General features: G+C 37.0%; 2 long non-coding RNA genes across 2 annotated transcripts; one reads left to right on the top strand and one right to left on the bottom strand.

Moving 5' to 3' along the window:
* Positions 1-2817: 2817 nt before the first annotated feature.
* On the bottom strand, positions 2818-4845 carry LOC138645901 (uncharacterized). The gene is made up of 3 exons (XR_011314804.1): positions 4712-4845; positions 4462-4524; positions 2818-3490 (listed from the first exon to the last, which is right to left on the bottom strand). It is a non-coding gene; the product is annotated as an uncharacterized lncRNA (long non-coding RNA).
* A 4208-nt stretch (positions 4846-9053) lies between these two features.
* Positions 9054-11425, top strand: LOC138645902 (uncharacterized). Its single transcript, XR_011314805.1, has 3 exons — positions 9054-9531; positions 9719-9781; positions 10753-11425. It is a non-coding gene; the product is annotated as an uncharacterized lncRNA (long non-coding RNA).
* The last annotated feature ends 10778 nt before the right edge of the window (positions 11426-22203 follow it).

Raw genomic sequence — 22203 nt, forward strand, 5'->3', positions numbered from 1 at the left:
ATAAAAAATAAAAAATAAAAAATAAAAAAATAAAAAAATAAAAAATTATAAATAAAAAAAAAAAAAAAAAAAAAAAAATCAATAAAGATTATCCAATTATAACTATGCGCATATCCATATGAAATGAGTCTGTATCCGATGCATGATTGATGAATTGACAGAAAAAATAAATATAAACCAGTGATATGTGTAATTGATTAACGTGATTTATAAAAAAATATATATATATTACAAACTATATGAATTAATTAATGTGCAAAAAATATATATATATAAATAAGTGTCAAAAAATGTTTGTCAACTAATTGAAGAAAAATTAATGAACAAAACGTGAAATAAGTGTATAAGTATTTGATATATGTATATATATTGTATATTAAAGTGATAAATTTAATGAAATAAAATGAACAATATGCATATAAACAGAATTAAAATGTGAAAGACTATATATGGATTATATCATTCATCAACCATGCATCAAACACAAAACATGTGACAAACGGTTTTAATTCACTTTGACATAAGTGTCACAATGGAACTGCACATAGGTATCCAAAGGGATAAGTGATGGATAATGCTCAGAGAAACAATAATAAATAAATAAAATAATACTAAACCGTGAATACCGACCAGGAGTGCGCGCCTCAGCTCCCCCACACACCACTCCAACGTACGTTTCGCAACCGCTTCGTCAGGGAGTGGTGTGTGTAGGGTGCGACCGCATTATATAGTGTGTTCACAGCTGCAGACTATTCCATAATCCGGGACGCCATAATTACATGGCGCCGAGACAAGGCACACGCCCGCTTCCATCACAAAAGCCGGAGACCGGAAGTGCGTCACCGAGTGCGACCGTGAGGTCACAGTCAGCGACGCACTGAGTCACCAGCTTCAGGACGGAGCGCGCGCATGCGCAGTTCGGCGCTCGACGTACCCACAGCCATGTTAGTGTAGGGAACAACTCCGGGCACAGTGAAATAATAATATTGATTGCAAAACCTGTTGGTATCCCACCTATCTAAAACATACTCTTATAATAAACATATTGTGCTGTAAAAAATTACCAAAAAAATTACAACATAACATGAATAATATATAAAATAATTAATAATAAATAACTTATACAAACACAGTTTATATATATATATATACAAAAACATATTTAAAAATAATATTTAATGCCGCCATTCATATATAATTAATCTACTATCAATAAAATAGAAAAAATTAAAAACAAATACTGAAAATAAAAGATAATGCAAAATATTTTAGCACTTAATTTATGCATAAAGTTTTATAATTAAAAAAGTATGTATTGAAAAAATTATTAAAAAATTTATTTATAAAATATAAAAATAAAAATAATGGAAACAAAAAAGAAAAAAGAAAAAGGGACAAGATATATGAGAAATAAATCAGAAAAGGAGGGGACAAAAAAATATATATAAAGAAAAAAATTTTTTTATTTTTATATTATTAATTTCAGCCAAAAAAATCCTAAATAACTGTATTTATTATAAAGTAATATCCAGAGGTCACAAGAAAAAATATGCAAATAAATGTTGTATTAATGCGATAAAAAGCAAAAATTGACCCTACAAACATAGGAAGGACACAGAAAATATTAGCAGTTTATTAAAAATAAAAATAAATAATGAAAAAATAAAAAAATAAAAAAAGAAAAAAAGGGGGAAAAGGATTTTTATTTATGTTAAGAAGGAAAATAAAATGAAAATAAATAAAAAATAATTAATAAATAATAAAAAATACAAATATATATACAAAAATAATGAAATCAAAAAACAAAAAAATAATAATATGTAATGTAATAGAAATTAATAATAATAAATAATGATAAGGGAAATAAGAGAACAAAAAATAAAAAATAAAAAATAAACAATTAATTAATATTAATACTAAATAAATTGAATAAGTAAAAAATAATTAATTAAAAGAAATCAATAGTGTAAATAGATGGGTAAAGATGACGGAGGAGAAAATCCAAACCAAGAGGTATATAGATGATGGGAGAAACTCTACTATCCCTAGAAACCAATAAGGGCACTGGTATATGTAATAATATACAATATCATCGATATTAAAGGGATCCAAAAAGAGAGATTATTAAAAAATTTATCCAACCAGAAGATAAGTTAAATAATATGGGAGAAGGTCCACAAATCAAAGAGACCCATGAAGGTAATATGTGGGAACACTATATACTAATAATAATAGATTACTGATGGATCAAAGCCAAAAAATCCTAAAAAATCATCCATCTAACTGATATGGAAATAAGTCCATGGAGACCAATAAGAGCTATACGGGATCTAAACAGAGAGATGTTAGGAGAGTCATAAGAAGGCTATAGAAAGCTGGAAAAACCCCATTGTTCATTAAGGCCTATGGGATTCATACTCTGTAATAAGGTGATCCATTTACACTCCTTCTGTGCGAGTCTCTTACTGGCATCCCCCCTTCTATTGCCTAAATGTAACCGATCTATCCCCTTAACTTGAAGTAAATGGGATTGGTTGGGGTGATATTTGCGAAAATGTCTTGCTAAAGGTTTTAATTTTGATATAGCATTAATATCACTCATCTCAATCTTTTCTGCTGCTTTGATATCCTTAATATGCTCCAAAACTCGGACACGCAGTTCTCTTGTCGTCATACCCACATATATGCGGTCACAAGGACAAGTGGCTTGATAGATCACCATTGACGTACGACAATTTAAATGATGTAAGATTTTATATTCACGAGATCTCGTTGAATTATGAAAAACGTCTGTTTTTGTTATATATTTACAGGCCTTGCAGGAACCACAACTAAATGAACCCCATTTCGGACCTTTCGAATTGAAGATGAAATTGGACACTGGAGGAACATAATGACTGTGTACCAATGATTCACCCAGAGTCTTGCAACGTCTTGCGACGATAAGAGGTTTATTGGGTATCAATTTAGATATGGTTGGATCCTGCAAAAGAATAGGCCAAAACTTTGTAAATATACCAGTCATTTCTTTCCATCTTGAATGATAGTCAGTAACAAAGCGTATTTGTCCATCTGTTTCCTTAATTTTCTTCCGGGACGTAACTAAGGTCTGTCGATCAGTATTTTTTGCTCTAACATAAGCTCTATGTACAACATCATTCTTATATCCCCGTTTCAAAAATCTATTAGTAAGATCTTTGGCTTGTTGTTCAAACATTGTATCTTGATCACAAATACGCCTTGTTCTGAGAAATTGTCCCGTAGGAATTGCTCGGATGACATGCGCAGGATGGGCAGATTGAGCATGAAGTAGTGCATTAACACTGGTTTCTTTTCGATATATAGAAGTATGAAGATGACCAAATTCATCAATTCTGATTCCCAGGTCCAAGAAATTGATGGAATCCTGCTTCACCATCCAGGTAAGTCTTATATTGTTATCATTCCTGTTCAAGTATTGAAGGTACTTGTCCAGTTCATCTCGTGGACCCTGCCAAATAAACAAGATGTCGTCTATAAATCTCATCCACAGTATCACTGCACCAGTCATAGTATAATCCTCATTCTGAACATAATCATGTTCCCACGATCCCATAAAGAGATTTGCGTATGACGGCGCAAAAGCTGCCCCCATAGCCACGCCTCTTTTTTGTAGATAGAATCGGTCTTTGAAGACGAAATAGTTATAAAATAATGCGTACTCTAAGAGTTCCATCAAAAATTCAATAAGTGATCTATCAAGATTGCGACTAGACAAATATCGTCTTGCTGCTATTAGGCCAAATTTATGTGGTATTGACGTGTATAATGATTCGACATCACATGTAATAATGTGCATGTCAGGATTCATATGTACACCGTCTAACCTCTGAAGGGCCTCAGTGGTGTCCCTAATATATGATGGTAGTTCTGCCACAATCGGTTTCAAATAGAAGTCCAAAAATTTAGAAATTGGTTCCAACAAGCTCCCATTCCCAGATATTATAGGGCGTCCAGGAGGGTCGACCATACTTTTGTGGACTTTTGGTAGTAAATATAGCGTTGGGACTGTTGGTGACTCGGTCCTTAACCCCTCCCAAATTGACTTGGGGATTATACCATCCTCCAATGCGGAATCTAAGATATCAAATAACTTCTTCTGATATAAAGAAGTAGGATCCTGTGGCAAGCGTTCGTAACATAAGGGGTCATTTAATTGTCTGAATGCTTCTTTTTCATATTGTGTACATGGCCATACAACAATATTGCCACCCTTATCGGATGGCTTAAATACAATCTCCTTCATCTTAGTCAGCTCATCAAGTGCCCTCCTCTGTTCATATTGAAGGTTATCATATGGTCTTTTTGCAGATATTTTAGTAACCTCATCGCATACCATCTTAACAAACACTTCAATTGAGGAACTTTGTGACAGTGGAGGAAAAGTTTTTGATTTTTTCTTAACAAAATCAGGAAATTTACCTGGTGTATCCTCCTGTTCTGCAATTAAGGCTTCAAGCGCCTGTAAGGCTTCCAATTCCTCTTCTGTGGAGAAAGTATTGGACATCAATTTATCAGTATGGAATTTTTTTAAAAGAATCTTACGGGCGAATAAGAAGGTATCTTTAATAACCGAGAATTGTTCCAGTTTTGCTGTGGGGCAAAAACTTAATCCCAAAGATAATACAGAGACTTGTGCAGGTGTTAGTTGTATTTCTGATAAATTAATTACCTTTAACGTGCCCTCATTAGCAAAATCTTGATCTCGATGGTTCTTCCTTTTAACGCCCATAAATCTAGTATTGTATCCACTAAATGCCTCTGATGAGTCTCCAATTGAAGTGTTCGTTGCACTTGACGAGCTAATACTTGCCAATGATGCAGTTGATCCAGACCTTTTAACCCCCACAATATAAGACTTACCTGGATGGTGAAGCAGGATTCCATCAATTTCTTGGACCTGGGAATCAGAATTGATGAATTTGGTCATCTTCATACTTCTATATATCGAAAAGAAACCAGTGTTAATGCACTACTTCATGCTCAATCTGCCCATCCTGCGCATGTCATCCGAGCAATTCCTACGGGACAATTTCTCAGAACAAGGCGTATTTGTGATCAAGATACAATGTTTGAACAACAAGCCAAAGATCTTACTAATAGATTTTTGAAACGGGGATATAAGAATGATGTTGTACATAGAGCTTATGTTAGAGCAAAAAATACTGATCGACAGACCTTAGTTACGTCCCGGAAGAAAATTAAGGAAACAGATGGACAAATACGCTTTGTTACTGACTATCATTCAAGATGGAAAGAAATGACTGGTATATTTACAAAGTTTTGGCCTATTCTTTTGCAGGATCCAACCATATCTAAATTGATACCCAATAAACCTCTTATCGTCGCAAGACGTTGCAAGACTCTGGGTGAATCATTGGTACACAGTCATTATGTTCCTCCAGTGTCCAATTTCATCTTCAATTCGAAAGGTCCGAAATGGGGTTCATTTAGTTGTGGTTCCTGCAAGGCCTGTAAATATATAACAAAAACAGACGTTTTTCATAATTCAACGAGATCTCGTGAATATAAAATCTTACATCATTTAAATTGTCGTACGTCAATGGTGATCTATCAAGCCACTTGTCCTTGTGACCGCATATATGTGGGTATGACGACAAGAGAACTGCGTGTCCGAGTTTTGGAGCATATTAAGGATATCAAAGCAGCAGAAAAGATTGAGATGAGTGATATTAATGCTATATCAAAATTAAAACCTTTAGCAAGACATTTTCGCAAATATCACCCCAACCAATCCCATTTACTTCAAGTTAAGGGGATAGATCGGTTACATTTAGGCAATAGAAGGGGGGATGCCAGTAAGAGACTCGCACAGAAGGAGTGTAAATGGATCACCTTATTACAGAGTATGAATCCCATAGGCCTTAATGAACAATGGGGTTTTTCCAGCTTTCTATAGCCTTCTTATGACTCTCCTAACATCTCTCTGTTTAGATCCCGTATAGCTCTTATTGGTCTCCATGGACTTATTTCCATATCAGTTAGATGGATGATTTTTTAGGATTTTTTGGCTTTGATCCATCAGTAATCTATTATTATTAGTATATAGTGTTCCCACATATTACCTTCATGGGTCTCTTTGATTTGTGGACCTTCTCCCATATTATTTAACTTATCTTCTGGTTGGATAAATTTTTTAATAATCTCTCTTTTTGGATCCCTTTAATATCGATGATATTGTATATTATTACATATACCAGTGCCCTTATTGGTTTCTAGGGATAGTAGAGTTTCTCCCATCATCTATATACCTCTTGGTTTGGATTTTCTCCTCCGTCATCTTTACCCATCTATTTACACTATTGATTTCTTTTAATTAATTATTTTTTACTTATTCAATTTATTTAGTATTAATATTAATTAATTGTTTATTTTTTATTTTTTATTTTTTGTTCTCTTATTTCCCTTATCATTATTTATTATTATTAATTTCTATTACATTACATATTATTATTTTTTTGTTTTTTGATTTCATTATTTTTGTATATATATTTGTATTTTTTATTATTTATTAATTATTTTTTATTTATTTTCATTTTATTTTCCTTCTTAACATAAATAAAAATCCTTTTCCCCCTTTTTTTCTTTTTTTATTTTTTTATTTTTTCATTATTTATTTTTATTTTTAATAAACTGCTAATATTTTCTGTGTCCTTCCTATGTTTGTAGGGTCAATTTTTGCTTTTTATCGCATTAATACAACATTTATTTGCATATTTTTTCTTGTGACCTCTGGATATTACTTTATAATAAATACAGTTATTTAGGATTTTTTTGGCTGAAATTAATAATATAAAAATAAAAAAATTTTTTTCTTTATATATATTTTTTTGTCCCCTCCTTTTCTGATTTATTTCTCATATATCTTGTCCCTTTTTCTTTTTTCTTTTTTGTTTCCATTATTTTTATTTTTATATTTTATAAATAAATTTTTTAATAATTTTTTCAATACATACTTTTTTAATTATAAAACTTTATGCATAAATTAAGTGCTAAAATATTTTGCATTATCTTTTATTTTCAGTATTTGTTTTTAATTTTTTCTATTTTATTGATAGTAGATTAATTATATATGAATGGCGGCATTAAATATTATTTTTAAATATGTTTTTGTATATATATATATATAAACTGTGTTTGTATAAGTTATTTATTATTAATTATTTTATATATTATTCATGTTATGTTGTAATTTTTTTGGTAATTTTTTACAGCACAATATGTTTATTATAAGAGTATGTTTTAGATAGGTGGGATACCAACAGGTTTTGCAATCAATATTATTATTTCACTGTGCCCGGAGTTGTTCCCTACACTAACATGGCTGTGGGTACGTCGAGCGCCGAACTGCGCATGCGCGCGCTCCGTCCTGAAGCTGGTGACTCAGTGCGTCGCTGACTGTGACCTCACGGTCGCACTCGGTGACGCACTTCCGGTCTCCGGCTTTTGTGATGGAAGCGGGCGTGTGCCTTGTCTCGGCGCCATGTAATTATGGCGTCCCGGATTATGGAATAGTCTGCAGCTGTGAACACACTATATAATGCGGTCGCACCCTACACACACCACTCCCTGACGAAGCGGTTGCGAAACGTACGTTGGAGTGGTGTGTGGGGGAGCTGAGGCGCGCACTCCTGGTCGGTATTCACGGTTTAGTATTATTTTATTTATTTATTATTGTTTCTCTGAGCATTATCCATCACTTATCCCTTTGGATACCTATGTGCAGTTCCATTGTGACACTTATGTCAAAGTGAATTAAAACCGTTTGTCACATGTTTTGTGTTTGATGCATGGTTGATGAATGATATAATCCATATATAGTCTTTCACATTTTAATTCTGTTTATATGCATATTGTTCATTTTATTTCATTAAATTTATCACTTTAATATACAATATATATACATATATCAAATACTTATACACTTATTTCACGTTTTGTTCATTAATTTTTCTTCAATTAGTTGACAAACATTTTTTGACACTTATTTATATATATATATTTTTTGCACATTAATTAATTCATATAGTTTGTAATATATATATATTTTTTTATAAATCACGTTAATCAATTACACATATCACTGGTTTATATTTATTTTTTCTGTCAATTCATCAATCATGCATCGGATACAGACTCATTTCATATGGATATGCGCATAGTTATAATTGGATAATCTTTATTGATTTTTTTTTTTTTTTTTTTTTTTTTTTTTTTATTTATAATTTTTTATTTTTTTATTTTTTTATTTTTTATTTTTTATTTTTTATTTTTTGTTTCTTACACAAATTATTTAATTCATTATTTATTTATACCAACACATGAAATGTTATTTATTTAATATTAATTATATATATATATAGTGTTTATACATTTTAATGTGAATGGTTGTTGAAGCCGTGATATTATTTATACTGGTTTACTTTTACCGATCAGGTGTTGTACGCCCTGGCCCCCCCACATGCTGATCTATATTGCACATGCATATGTATGTTTTTCTATTTTAGAGTATACAAATTCCAAACATATGGATATATTTTAATAAAAATGCTATTGATTGTGTTATGTCTGTTTTATAATAATAAAAATTTATTGAATTTCTGAAAAATTGTCTTGATATTTGTGGTCAGTAAATATTTTCTTTTGGGTATTTGCGTAGTGTGGAATATTTACTTTTTTGAATATTTTTCAATATTATTTGGTATTTCTTTTCTATATAGGATTTCTTTGCTTGTTTTGTTGAAAAGACCAATTGATATGGATTATAAGAATCGAGACACCAATTGGCTGTCACAATTAAATACCATTTTTAAGGAAGTGGGAAGGAACACATGTGATGGGATACCTGACAATATTCAGGAGGACAAGACGCACCTGAAGGAATTATTATACAAAAGGACCAAATCCTGGTGGAACAAAAGTTCACTTGAACAATATGTACAGCGGAATTTGATACCACGCGGTCTTCGTATACAGGTATTCCCGTCATTTTCATTGGATGATGAAGCACTTTTGAAAAAATGGGAAGATGCGTGCAACACTTGTTCACGTACTTTTATGGAAATATTGATTGAAATAGATAAGAGAACTGTGGATAGACTAGAGGTGGACATTAAGTCCATTCAAGAGAAGATTCAGAAAAATTTATCTGTTGAACAACTTACGAATTTTGATAATGACCTTAATGCATCTTTTACAAAATGGGAGTCAGAAGTCCAAAAACTCAAGGTGACAAAGTTCCAGAGAGATTTAAATGACTATCAGAATGGGAGAATATACAAATGGCGTATCAAACCGGGGGTTAAAAGGTCTGGATCAACTGCATCATTGGCAAGTATTAGCTCGTCAAGTGCAACGAACACTTCAATTGGAGACTCATCAGAGGCATTTAGTGGATACAATACTAGATTTATGGGCGTTAAAAGGAAGAACCATCGAGATCAAGATTTTGCTAATGAGGGCACGTTAAAGGTAATTAATTTATCAGAAATACAACTAACACCTGCACAAGTCTCTGTATTATCTTTGGGATTAAGTTTTTGCCCCACAGCAAAACTGGAACAATTCTCGGTTATTAAAGATACCTTCTTATTCGCCCGTAAGATTCTTTTAAAAAAATTCCATACTGATAAATTGATGTCCAATACTTTCTCCACAGAAGAGGAATTGGAAGCCTTACAGGCGCTTGAAGCCTTAATTGCAGAACAGGAGGATACACCAGGTAAATTTCCTGATTTTGTTAAGAAAAAATCAAAAACTTTTCCTCCACTGTCACAAAGTTCCTCAATTGAAGTGTTTGTTAAGATGGTATGCGATGAGGTTACTAAAATATCTGCAAAAAGACCATATGATAACCTTCAATATGAACAGAGGAGGGCACTTGATGAGCTGACTAAGATGAAGGAGATTGTATTTAAGCCATCCGATAAGGGTGGCAATATTGTTGTATGGCCATGTACACAATATGAAAAAGAAGCATTCAGACAATTAAATGACCCCTTATGTTACGAACGCTTGCCACAGGATCCTACTTCTTTATATCAGAAGAAGTTATTTGATATCTTAGATTCCGCATTGGAGGATGGTATAATCCCCAAGTCAATTTGGGAGGGGTTAAGGACCGAGTCACCAACAGTCCCAACGCTATATTTACTACCAAAAGTCCACAAAAGTATGGTCGACCCTCCTGGACGCCCTATAATATCTGGGAATGGGAGCTTGTTGGAACCAATTTCTAAATTTTTGGACTTCTATTTGAAACCGATTGTGGCAGAACTACCATCATATATTAGGGACACCACTGAGGCCCTTCAGAGGTTAGACGGTGTACATATGAATCCTGACATGCACATTATTACATGTGATGTCGAATCATTATACACGTCAATACCACATAAATTTGGCCTAATAGCAGCAAGACGATATTTGTCTAGTCGCAATCTTGATAGATCACTTATTGAATTTTTGATGGAACTCTTAGAGTACGCATTATTTTATAACTATTTCGTCTTCAAAGACCGATTCTATCTACAAAAAAGAGGCGTGGCTATGGGGGCAGCTTTTGCGCCGTCATACGCAAATCTCTTTATGGGATCGTGGGAACATGATTATGTTCAGAATGAGGATTATACTATGACTGGTGCAGTGATACTGTGGATGAGATTTATAGACGACATCTTGTTTATTTGGCAGGGTCCACGAGATGAACTGGACAAGTACCTTCAATACTTGAACAGGAATGATAACAATATAAGACTTACCTGGATGGTGAAGCAGGATTCCATCAATTTCTTGGACCTGGGAATCAGAATTGATGAATTTGGTCATCTTCATACTTCTATATATCGAAAAGAAACCAGTGTTAATGCACTACTTCATGCTCAATCTGCCCATCCTGCGCATGTCATCCGAGCAATTCCTACGGGACAATTTCTCAGAACAAGGCGTATTTGTGATCAAGATACAATGTTTGAACAACAAGCCAAAGATCTTACTAATAGATTTTTGAAACGGGGATATAAGAATGATGTTGTACATAGAGCTTATGTTAGAGCAAAAAATACTGATCGACAGACCTTAGTTACGTCCCGGAAGAAAATTAAGGAAACAGATGGACAAATACGCTTTGTTACTGACTATCATTCAAGATGGAAAGAAATGACTGGTATATTTACAAAGTTTTGGCCTATTCTTTTGCAGGATCCAACCATATCTAAATTGATACCCAATAAACCTCTTATCGTCGCAAGACGTTGCAAGACTCTGGGTGAATCATTGGTACACAGTCATTATGTTCCTCCAGTGTCCAATTTCATCTTCAATTCGAAAGGTCCGAAATGGGGTTCATTTAGTTGTGGTTCCTGCAAGGCCTGTAAATATATAACAAAAACAGACGTTTTTCATAATTCAACGAGATCTCGTGAATATAAAATCTTACATCATTTAAATTGTCGTACGTCAATGGTGATCTATCAAGCCACTTGTCCTTGTGACCGCATATATGTGGGTATGACGACAAGAGAACTGCGTGTCCGAGTTTTGGAGCATATTAAGGATATCAAAGCAGCAGAAAAGATTGAGATGAGTGATATTAATGCTATATCAAAATTAAAACCTTTAGCAAGACATTTTCGCAAATATCACCCCAACCAATCCCATTTACTTCAAGTTAAGGGGATAGATCGGTTACATTTAGGCAATAGAAGGGGGGATGCCAGTAAGAGACTCGCACAGAAGGAGTGTAAATGGATCACCTTATTACAGAGTATGAATCCCATAGGCCTTAATGAACAATGGGGTTTTTCCAGCTTTCTATAGCCTTCTTATGACTCTCCTAACATCTCTCTGTTTAGATCCCGTATAGCTCTTATTGGTCTCCATGGACTTATTTCCATATCAGTTAGATGGATGATTTTTTAGGATTTTTTGGCTTTGATCCATCAGTAATCTATTATTATTAGTATATAGTGTTCCCACATATTACCTTCATGGGTCTCTTTGATTTGTGGACCTTCTCCCATATTATTTAACTTATCTTCTGGTTGGATAAATTTTTTAATAATCTCTCTTTTTGGATCCCTTTAATATCGATGATATTGTATATTATTACATATACCAGTGCCCTTATTGGTTTCTAGGGATAGTAGAGTTTCTCCCATCATCTATATACCTCTTGGTTTGGATTTTCTCCTCCGTCATCTTTACCCATCTATTTACACTATTGATTTCTTTTAATTAATTATTTTTTACTTATTCAATTTATTTAGTATTAATATTAATTAATTGTTTATTTTTTATTTTTTATTTTTTGTTCTCTTATTTCCCTTATCATTATTTATTATTATTAATTTCTATTACATTACATATTATTATTTTTTTGTTTTTTGATTTCATTATTTTTGTATATATATTTGTATTTTTTATTATTTATTAATTATTTTTTATTTATTTTCATTTTATTTTCCTTCTTAACATAAATAAAAATCCTTTTCCCCCTTTTTTTCTTTTTTTATTTTTTTATTTTTTCATTATTTATTTTTATTTTTAATAAACTGCTAATATTTTCTGTGTCCTTCCTATGTTTGTAGGGTCAATTTTTGCTTTTTATCGCATTAATACAACATTTATTTGCATATTTTTTCTTGTGACCTCTGGATATTACTTTATAATAAATACAGTTATTTAGGATTTTTTTGGCTGAAATTAATAATATAAAAATAAAAAAATTTTTTTCTTTATATATATTTTTTTGTCCCCTCCTTTTCTGATTTATTTCTCATATATCTTGTCCCTTTTTCTTTTTTCTTTTTTGTTTCCATTATTTTTATTTTTATATTTTATAAATAAATTTTTTAATAATTTTTTCAATACATACTTTTTTAATTATAAAACTTTATGCATAAATTAAGTGCTAAAATATTTTGCATTATCTTTTATTTTCAGTATTTGTTTTTAATTTTTTCTATTTTATTGATAGTAGATTAATTATATATGAATGGCGGCATTAAATATTATTTTTAAATATGTTTTTGTATATATATATATATAAACTGTGTTTGTATAAGTTATTTATTATTAATTATTTTATATATTATTCATGTTATGTTGTAATTTTTTTGGTAATTTTTTACAGCACAATATGTTTATTATAAGAGTATGTTTTAGATAGGTGGGATACCAACAGGTTTTGCAATCAATATTATTATTTCACTGTGCCCGGAGTTGTTCCCTACACTAACATGGCTGTGGGTACGTCGAGCGCCGAACTGCGCATGCGCGCGCTCCGTCCTGAAGCTGGTGACTCAGTGCGTCGCTGACTGTGACCTCACGGTCGCACTCGGTGACGCACTTCCGGTCTCCGGCTTTTGTGATGGAAGCGGGCGTGTGCCTTGTCTCGGCGCCATGTAATTATGGCGTCCCGGATTATGGAATAGTCTGCAGCTGTGAACACACTATATAATGCGGTCGCACCCTACACACACCACTCCCTGACGAAGCGGTTGCGAAACGTACGTTGGAGTGGTGTGTGGGGGAGCTGAGGCGCGCACTCCTGGTCGGTATTCACGGTTTAGTATTATTTTATTTATTTATTATTGTTTCTCTGAGCATTATCCATCACTTATCCCTTTGGATACCTATGTGCAGTTCCATTGTGACACTTATGTCAAAGTGAATTAAAACCGTTTGTCACATGTTTTGTGTTTGATGCATGGTTGATGAATGATATAATCCATATATAGTCTTTCACATTTTAATTCTGTTTATATGCATATTGTTCATTTTATTTCATTAAATTTATCACTTTAATATACAATATATATACATATATCAAATACTTATACACTTATTTCACGTTTTGTTCATTAATTTTTCTTCAATTAGTTGACAAACATTTTTTGACACTTATTTATATATATATATTTTTTGCACATTAATTAATTCATATAGTTTGTAATATATATATATTTTTTTATAAATCACGTTAATCAATTACACATATCACTGGTTTATATTTATTTTTTCTGTCAATTCATCAATCATGCATCGGATACAGACTCATTTCATATGGATATGCGCATAGTTATAATTGGATAATCTTTATTGATTTTTTTTTTTTTTTTTTTTTTTATTTATAATTTTTTATTTTTTTATTTTTTTATTTTTTATTTTTTATTTTTTATTTTTTGTTTCTTACACAAATTATTTAATTCATTATTTATTTATACCAACACATGAAATGTTATTTATTTAATATTAATTATATATATATATAGTGTTTATACATTTTAATGTGAATGGTTGTTGAAGCCGTGATATTATTTATACTGGTTTACTTTTACCGATCAGGTGTTGTACGCCCTGGCCCCCCCACATGCTGATCTATATTGCACATGCATATGTATGTTTTTCTATTTTAGAGTATACAAATTCCAAACATATGGATATATTTTAATAAAAATGCTATTGATTGTGTTATGTCTGTTTTATAATAATAAAAATTTATTGAATTTCTGAAAAATTGTCTTGATATTTGTGGTCAGTAAATATTTTCTTTTGGGTATTCACATCTGTGAAGAGCCTTCAGAAATTCTTGGGCTTTGCTAATTTTTATCGTCGTTTCATTGCCAACTTCTCCAGTGTGGTTAAACCTCTAACCGATTTGACCAAGAAAGGCGCTGATGTGACGAATTGGTCCTCCGCGGCTGTTTATGCCTTTCAGGAGTTTAAACGCCGATTTACTTCTGCCCCTGTGTTGCGTCAGCCAGATTTTTCTCTTCCATTTCAGGTTGAGGTTGATGCATCTGAGATTGGGGCATGGGCCGTTTTGTCTCAGAGGAATTCTGATGGTTCCTTGATGAAACCGTGTGCCTTGTTTTTTCGGAAGTTTTCGCCTGCAGAACGCAATTATGATGTCGGCAATCGGGAGTTGTTGGCTATGAAGTGGGCATTTGAGGAGTGGCGACAGTGGCTTGAGGGGGCCAAGCACCGTATTGTGGTCCTGACCGATCGTAAGAATCTGATTTACCTCGAGTCTGCCAAACGGCTGAATCCTAGACAGGCTCGATGGTCCCTGTTTTTCTCTCGTTTTGATTTTGTGGTCTTGAACATTCCTGGTACTAAGAATGTTAAGGTCGGATGCCCTCTCTAGGAGTTTTTTTCCTGATTCCCCTGGGGTTCTTGAGCCGGTCGGCATTTTGAAGGAAGGGATGATTCTTTCTGCCATCTCCCCTGATTTGCGACGGGTTCTTCAGGATTTTCAGGCTGATAAGCCTGACCGCTTTCCTGTGGGGAAACTGTTTGTTCCTGATAGATGGACTAGTAAAGTGATTTCTGAGGTTCATTGTTCTGTGTTGGCTGGCCATCCTGGGATTTTTGGTACCAGAGATTTGGTTGGTAGGTCCTTTTGTTGGCCTTCTTTGTCACGGGATGTGCGTTCTTTTGTTCAGTCCTGTGGGATTTGTGCGCGGCCTAAGCCTTGCTGTTCCCGCGCTAGTGGGTTGCTTTTGCCATTGCCGGTCCCTGAGAGACCTGGAACGCATATTTCTATGGATTTTATTTCCGATCTTCCTGTTTCCCAAAGAATGTTGATTATCTGGGTTGTCTGTGACCGATTTTCTAAGATGGTTCATTTGGTGTCTTTGCCTAAATTGCCTTCTTCTTCTGATTTGGTTCCGTTGTTTTTTCAGCATGTGGTACGTTTGCATGGTATTCCGGAGAATATTGTGTCCGACAGAGGTTCCCAGTTTGTTTCTAGGTTTTGGCGGGCCTTTTGTGCCAAGCTGGGCATTGATTTGTCTTTTTCCTCTGCATTTCATCCTCAGACATATGGCCAGACTGAGCGAACTAATCAGACCTTGGAGACCTATTTGAGATGCTTTGTGTCTGCTGATCAGGATGATTGGGTGGCTTTTTTGCCATTGGCCGAGTTTGCCCTTAATAATCGGGCTAGTTCGGCTACTTTGGTTTCGCCTTTTTTTTTGTAATTTTGGTTTTCATCCTCGTTTTTCTTCTGGGCAGGTTGAGCATTCTGACCTTTCTGGTGTGGATTCTGTGGTCGACAGGTTGCAGCAGATTTGGGCTTATGTGGTGGACAATTTGGTGCTGTCTCAGGAGGAGGCTCAGCGTTTTGCTAACCGTCGTCGGTGTGTTGGTTCCCGGCTTCGAGTTGGTGATCTGGTTTGGTCATCTTCCCGTCATGTTGCTATGAAGGTTTCTTCTCCTAAGTTTAAGCCTCGATTTATTGGTCCTTATAGGATTTCTGAGATTATTAATCCGATGTCCTTTCGCCTGGCGCTTCTGGCCTTTTTTGCTATCCATAATGTCTTCCATAGATCTTTGTTGCGGAAATATGTGGAGCCCGTTGTTCCCTCTGTTGATCCTCCGACCCCTGTATTGGTCGATGGGGAGTTGGAATATGTTGTTGAGAAGATTTTGGATTCTCGTTTTTCGAGGCGGAAGCTTCAGTACCTTGTCAAGTGGAAGGGTTATGGCCAGGAGGATAATTCTTGGGTTTCTGCCTCTGATGTCCATGCCGTTGATTTGGTTCGTGCCTTTTATCGGGCTCATCCTGATCAGCCTGGGGGCTCTGTTGAGGGTTCGGTGACCCCTCCTCAAGGTGGGGTACTGTTGTGAATTGAGCTTTTGGGCTCCCTCCGGTGGTTGTGGAGGGTAATGCAGTTGTGCCTGGGCTGCAGGAGTGGACAGGTGTATCTGCTGATTGCAAAACTGACTGGGGTATATAGCTTTGCTGGATCCTTTAGTCAGTGCCAGTTGTCCATTATTCTTGAAGGATTCACTTCCCTGCTGGTCTCTCCAGTTTGCTGTGTTTTTCTACAAAGATAAGTCCTGGCTTTGTTTTTGCTGTCCACCTGCAGTGGACCTTATAGTTCTGTGCATTTTCATGTTTTTGTTTTGTCCAGCTTGGTCTGTGAAGGATTTTTTGCAGCCTAGCTATATCTCTGGAGATGCAGATATACCCCCCATGTCTTTAGATGTCAGATGTGGTTATCCGTATTTTCTGCGGTGGATATTTTCTAGTGTTTTTATACTGACCGCATAGTACTCTGTTCTATTCTTTCTTTTTAGCTAGTATGGCCTCCTATGCTAAAATCTGATTTCATATCTGCATATGTTATTTCCCTCTCCTCTCACAGTCAATATTTGTGGGGGGCTATCTATCCTTTGGGGATTTTCTCTGAGGCAAGATAGGTTTCCTGTTTCTGTCTTTAGGGGTAGTTAGTTCTTAGGCTGTGCCGAGGGGTCTAGGGAGTGTTAGGTACCCCCCACGGCTGCTTTTAGTAGCGCTGCTAGGTTCAGGGTTTGCGGTCAGTACAGGGACCACCTTCTCCACAGTACGTCTCATGCTGCTCCAAGGCCACCAGATCATAACAGTCTCCCCCCCAAAAAAAGGGAGATTTAAATTGACAACAAGTTTCTATTTATCAGTTCTGTTTGTCATATATCTGCCAGCCACGTTCTTCCACTTACATTGTGTAGTGTAATACACAGGGACCATTTTTTGCTGCAGTCTCCCCCCCCAGAAAAAGGGAGATTTAAATTGACAACAAGTTTCTATACGTCAGTTCTGTTTGTCGTATATCTTCCAGCCACGTTCTGCCACTTACATTGTGTAGTGTAATACACAGGGCCTTTTTTTTGCTGCAGTCTCCCCCCCCCCAAAAAAAGAGATTTAAATTCACAACTAGTTTCTATACGTCAGTTCTGTTTGTCGTATATCTGCCAGCCACGTTCTGCCACTTACATTGTGTAGTGTAATACACAGGGCCTGTTTTTTGCTGCAGTCTCCCCCCAAAAAAAAGGGAGATTTATATTGACAACAAGTTTCTATACGTCAGTTCTGTTTGTCTTATATCTTCCAGCCACATTGTGCCACTTACATTGTGTAGTGTAATAAACAGGGCCTGTTTTTTGCTCCAGTCTCCCCCCAAAAAAAGAGATTAAAATTGACACCAAGTTTCTATACGTCAGTTCTGTTTGTCTTATATCTTCCAGCCACATTGTGCCACTTACATTGTGTAGTGTAATAAACAGGGCCTGTTTTTTGCTCCAGTCTCCCCCCAAAAAAAGAGATTAAAATTGACACCAAGTTTCTATACGTCAGTTCTGTTTGTCGTATATCTGCCAGCCACGTTCTTCCAATTACATTGTGTAGTGTAATACACAGGGCCTGTTTTTTGCTGCAGTCTCCCCCCCAAGAAAGGAGATTTTAATTGACAACAAGTTTCTATACATCAGTTCTGTTTGTCGTATATCAGCCAGCCACGTTCTGCCACTTACATTGTGTAGTCTAATACACAGGGCCTGTTTTTTTGCTGCAGTCTCCCCCCCCCCAAAGAAAGGAGATTTTAATTGACAAGTTTCTATACATCAGTTCTGTTTGTCGTATATCTGCCAGCCACGTTCTGCCACTTACATTGTGTAGTGTAATACACAGGGCCTGTTTTTTGCTGTAGTCTCTTCCCCAAGAAAGGGAGATTTAAATTGACAACAAGTTTCTATACGTCATTTCTGTTTGTCGTATATCTGCCAGCCACGTTCTACCACTTACATTGTGTAGCGTAATACACAGGGACTGTTTTTTGCTGCAGTCTCCCCCCAAAAAAGGGAGATTTAAATTGACAACAAGTTTCTATACATCAGTTCTGTTTGTCGTATATCTGCCAGCCACGTTCTGCCACTTACATTGTGTAGCGTAATACACAGGGACTGTTTTTTGCTGCAGTCTCCCCCCAAAAAAAGGGAGATTTAAATTGACAACAAGTTTCTATACATCAGTTTTGTTTGTCGTATATCTGTGAGCCACGTTCTGCCACTTACATTGTGTAGTGTAATACACAGGGCCTGTTTTTTGCTGCAGTCTCCCCCCAAAAAAGGGAGATTTAAATTGACAACAAGTTTCTATACCTCTATCTGTTTGTCGTATATCTGCCAGCCACGTTCTGCCACTTACATTGTGTAGTGTAATACACAGGGCATGTGTTTTGCTGCTGTCTCCCCCCCAAAAAAAGGAGATTTAAATTGACAACAAGTTTCTATACGTCAGTTCTATTTGTCGTATGTCTGCCAGCCACGTTCTGCCACTTACATTGTGTAGTGTAATACACAGGGCCTGTTTTTTGCTGCAGTGACCCCCCCAAAAAAAGGAGATTTAAATTGTCAACAAGTTTCTATACGTCAGTTCTGATTGTCGTATATCTGCCTGCCACGTTCTGCCACTTACATTGTGTACTGTAATACACAGGGCCTGTTTTTTGCTGCAGTCTCCCCTCCAAAAAAGGGAGATTTAAATTGACAACAAGTTTCTATACATCAGTTCTGTTTGTCGTATATCTGCCAGCCACGTTCTGCCACTTACATTGTGTAGTGTAATACACAGGGCCTGTTTTTTGCTGCAGTCTCCCCCCAAAAAAGGGAGTTTTAATCTGACAACAAGTTTATATACAACTTTTACCTTGTTTAACAGTACCATATAACGATTGTTATTTTGGTTAAATTATCCCAAAAAATGATGAAGTCTGGAGGAAGAGGCCGTGGGCGGTCGTTGCCAGCTGGTACTGATGGTGGTGGTGGTTGTGAAGCATCTGGTGGTAGTGGAAAAAGCAAAATAGCACCTAAGGCTGGAGGCATTGAGCCAGCGTCATCGTCTGGCTACACAAGGCCTCGAAGGCTCCCTTATCTGGGAGTAGGAAAACCGCTTTTAAAGCCGGAGCAGCAGGAAAAATTTTTGGCTTTCCTTGCTGACTCAGCCTCTAGCTCTTTCGCCTCCTCTTCAGAAAGTTCGAAAAGCAGCGAGTCGTCAGTGGATGCTCCCGGTCAGGAACAAGTCGCTTCCTTGTGTCCTTCACCCAAAGCAAAAGTGAAGGATGCGGCAGGCGACACTACAGTTAACTCCATGGAGCTCTTTACACATACCGTGCCAGAGTTAGAAAGGGAACAGCTAGATTATTATGCTGCTCACTTGACTCAGAACACTACATTGCCCTCTCAGTGTACTGAGCCAGAATCTGACCCTGATGAGACTATGGTGCCCCATCCCGAAAGCTATAGCACCTTACACGGTGACACAGAGGAAGGTGCACATGACATTGAGGAGGAGGTGATAGATGACCCAGTTGTTGACCCAGATTGGCAGCCATTGGGGGAACAGGGTGCCGCTGGCAGTAGCTCTGAAGCGGAGGAGGATGATCCGCAGCAGGTATCTACATCGCAACAGCTTTCATCTGGCAGGCCCGTATCTGGCCAAAAATGTTTGACAAAACCAAAAACACTTTTAGGACAGCGTGGCCATCTGGTGAAAGGAGAACAGCGTGCAATGCCTGAAAAGGTATTCGATAGTAGGAAGAGTGCAGTGTGGGAATCTTTTAACCAAGATCCAAATGACCAGCGCAAAGTTATCTGTAAGAAATGCTCAAAGACCTTTAGCAGAGGGAAGAATGTCCAAAATTTAAATACAACGTGCAAGCTGATGGTACTGGAACCAGGATGGGGAGCAGAAGGTACTGTACAAGAGCCAAAGACACTGCCGAGAACCAGCTGATGGTACTGGAACCCGGATGGGTAGCAGAAGGTACAAGAGCCAATGGAACTACCGAGGACCAGCTGACGGTACTGGAACCCGGTTACTAAGCAGGATGTACCCATGCCAGAAAGCAGTATCAAGGACCACCAGACATTGGTGGAACTTGGATACCCAGAAGGAGGTACCTAAGCCAAAGGCTCTGCCTGGAACCAGCTAACGGTACTGGAACCAGGGGGACCTATTCAAGATTGTCTTCCAAAGAACCAGCTAATGGCGCGGGAACTCAGATAGGCAGCAGAAGGTCCACAGGAAAAACAAAATTGCTAGGCCGCGAGCCGGTTGTAGTTACTGAAAACTCACAGTCCTACAGGGGGAGCTTGTCCTATTGGCACTACGGAACCAGCCTTGATTGCCAGTTCCTGCAGCCCACATAGGAAGCACCTAAACTGCAGGCACCATAGAGTTGGCTAACCTGACCGCAACCCGACAGGACAACGTATTGGAGGCAAAGTGACCTTGACACTATCCGGAAACAGCTGGCGTCCTGGAACCAGGCTGGGTAGGAGGGTGTCCCCGTGCCAAAGACACTGCCGAGAAACAGCTGGCGGTGCTGGAACCCGGATGGGTAGCTGAAAGTACAAGAGCCAATGGAACTACCGAGGACCAGCTGACGGTACTGGAACCCGGTTACTAAGCAGGAGGTACTCGTGCCAGAAAGCACTACCAAGGACCACTAGACGTTGATGGATCTCGGATACCCAGAAGGAGGCACCTAAGCCAAAGGCGCTGCCTGGAACCAGCTGACGGTACTGGAACCAGGGGGACATATTCAAGATTGTCTTCCAAAGAACCAGCTAATGGTGATGGAACTCAGATAGGCAGCAGAAGGTCCACAGGAAAAAAAAAATTAGAACGCGAGCCGGCTGTAGTTATCGAAATCCCGCAGTCCTACAGGGGGAGCTTGTCCTATTGGCAATACGGAACCAGCCTTGATTGCCAGTTCCCGCAGCCCACATAGGAAGCACCTAAACTACAGGCACCATATAGTTGGCTAAACCAACTGCAACCTGACAGGACAATGTATTGGAGGCAAAGTGACCTTGACACTACCTGGAAACAGCTGGCGTGCTGGAACCAGGCTGAGCAGGAGGGAGTACCCATGCCAAAGACACTTCTAAGCAGCAACTGGCGGTGTTGGAGCCCTGGGATTACAGGAGAAACAGAGGGTAGGCCAAGGCCTAATTGGAGCAAGTTTCTAATCTGTAGTTGTGTGAGTGTTGAGGGAGCAGGAGCAATTGCCGGATACACAGCTGGGGATCAGCTGAAGTTACTGAACCCCGATAACACTGGAACAGGTGTTGACTGTGCAGACAGCACTTCCGAGCAGCAACTGGCGGTGTTGGAGCCCAGGGATTACAGGAAAAACAGAGTGTAGGCCAAGGCCTAATTGGAGCAAGTTGAAAGGGAACCTGTAACCCCCCCAGGCGTTTGTAACTAAAAGAGCCACCTTGTGTAGCACTAATGTTGCATAAGGAAAAGGTGTCTCCTTTACTTATGCTCCTTGCACACACTGAGGATAACACATATAAAATGTTCCTCCTCAT

Source organism: Ranitomeya imitator, chromosome 7 (assembly GCF_032444005.1).
Source record: "Ranitomeya imitator isolate aRanImi1 chromosome 7, aRanImi1.pri, whole genome shotgun sequence".
Lineage (NCBI taxonomy): Eukaryota > Metazoa > Chordata > Amphibia > Anura > Dendrobatidae > Ranitomeya > Ranitomeya imitator.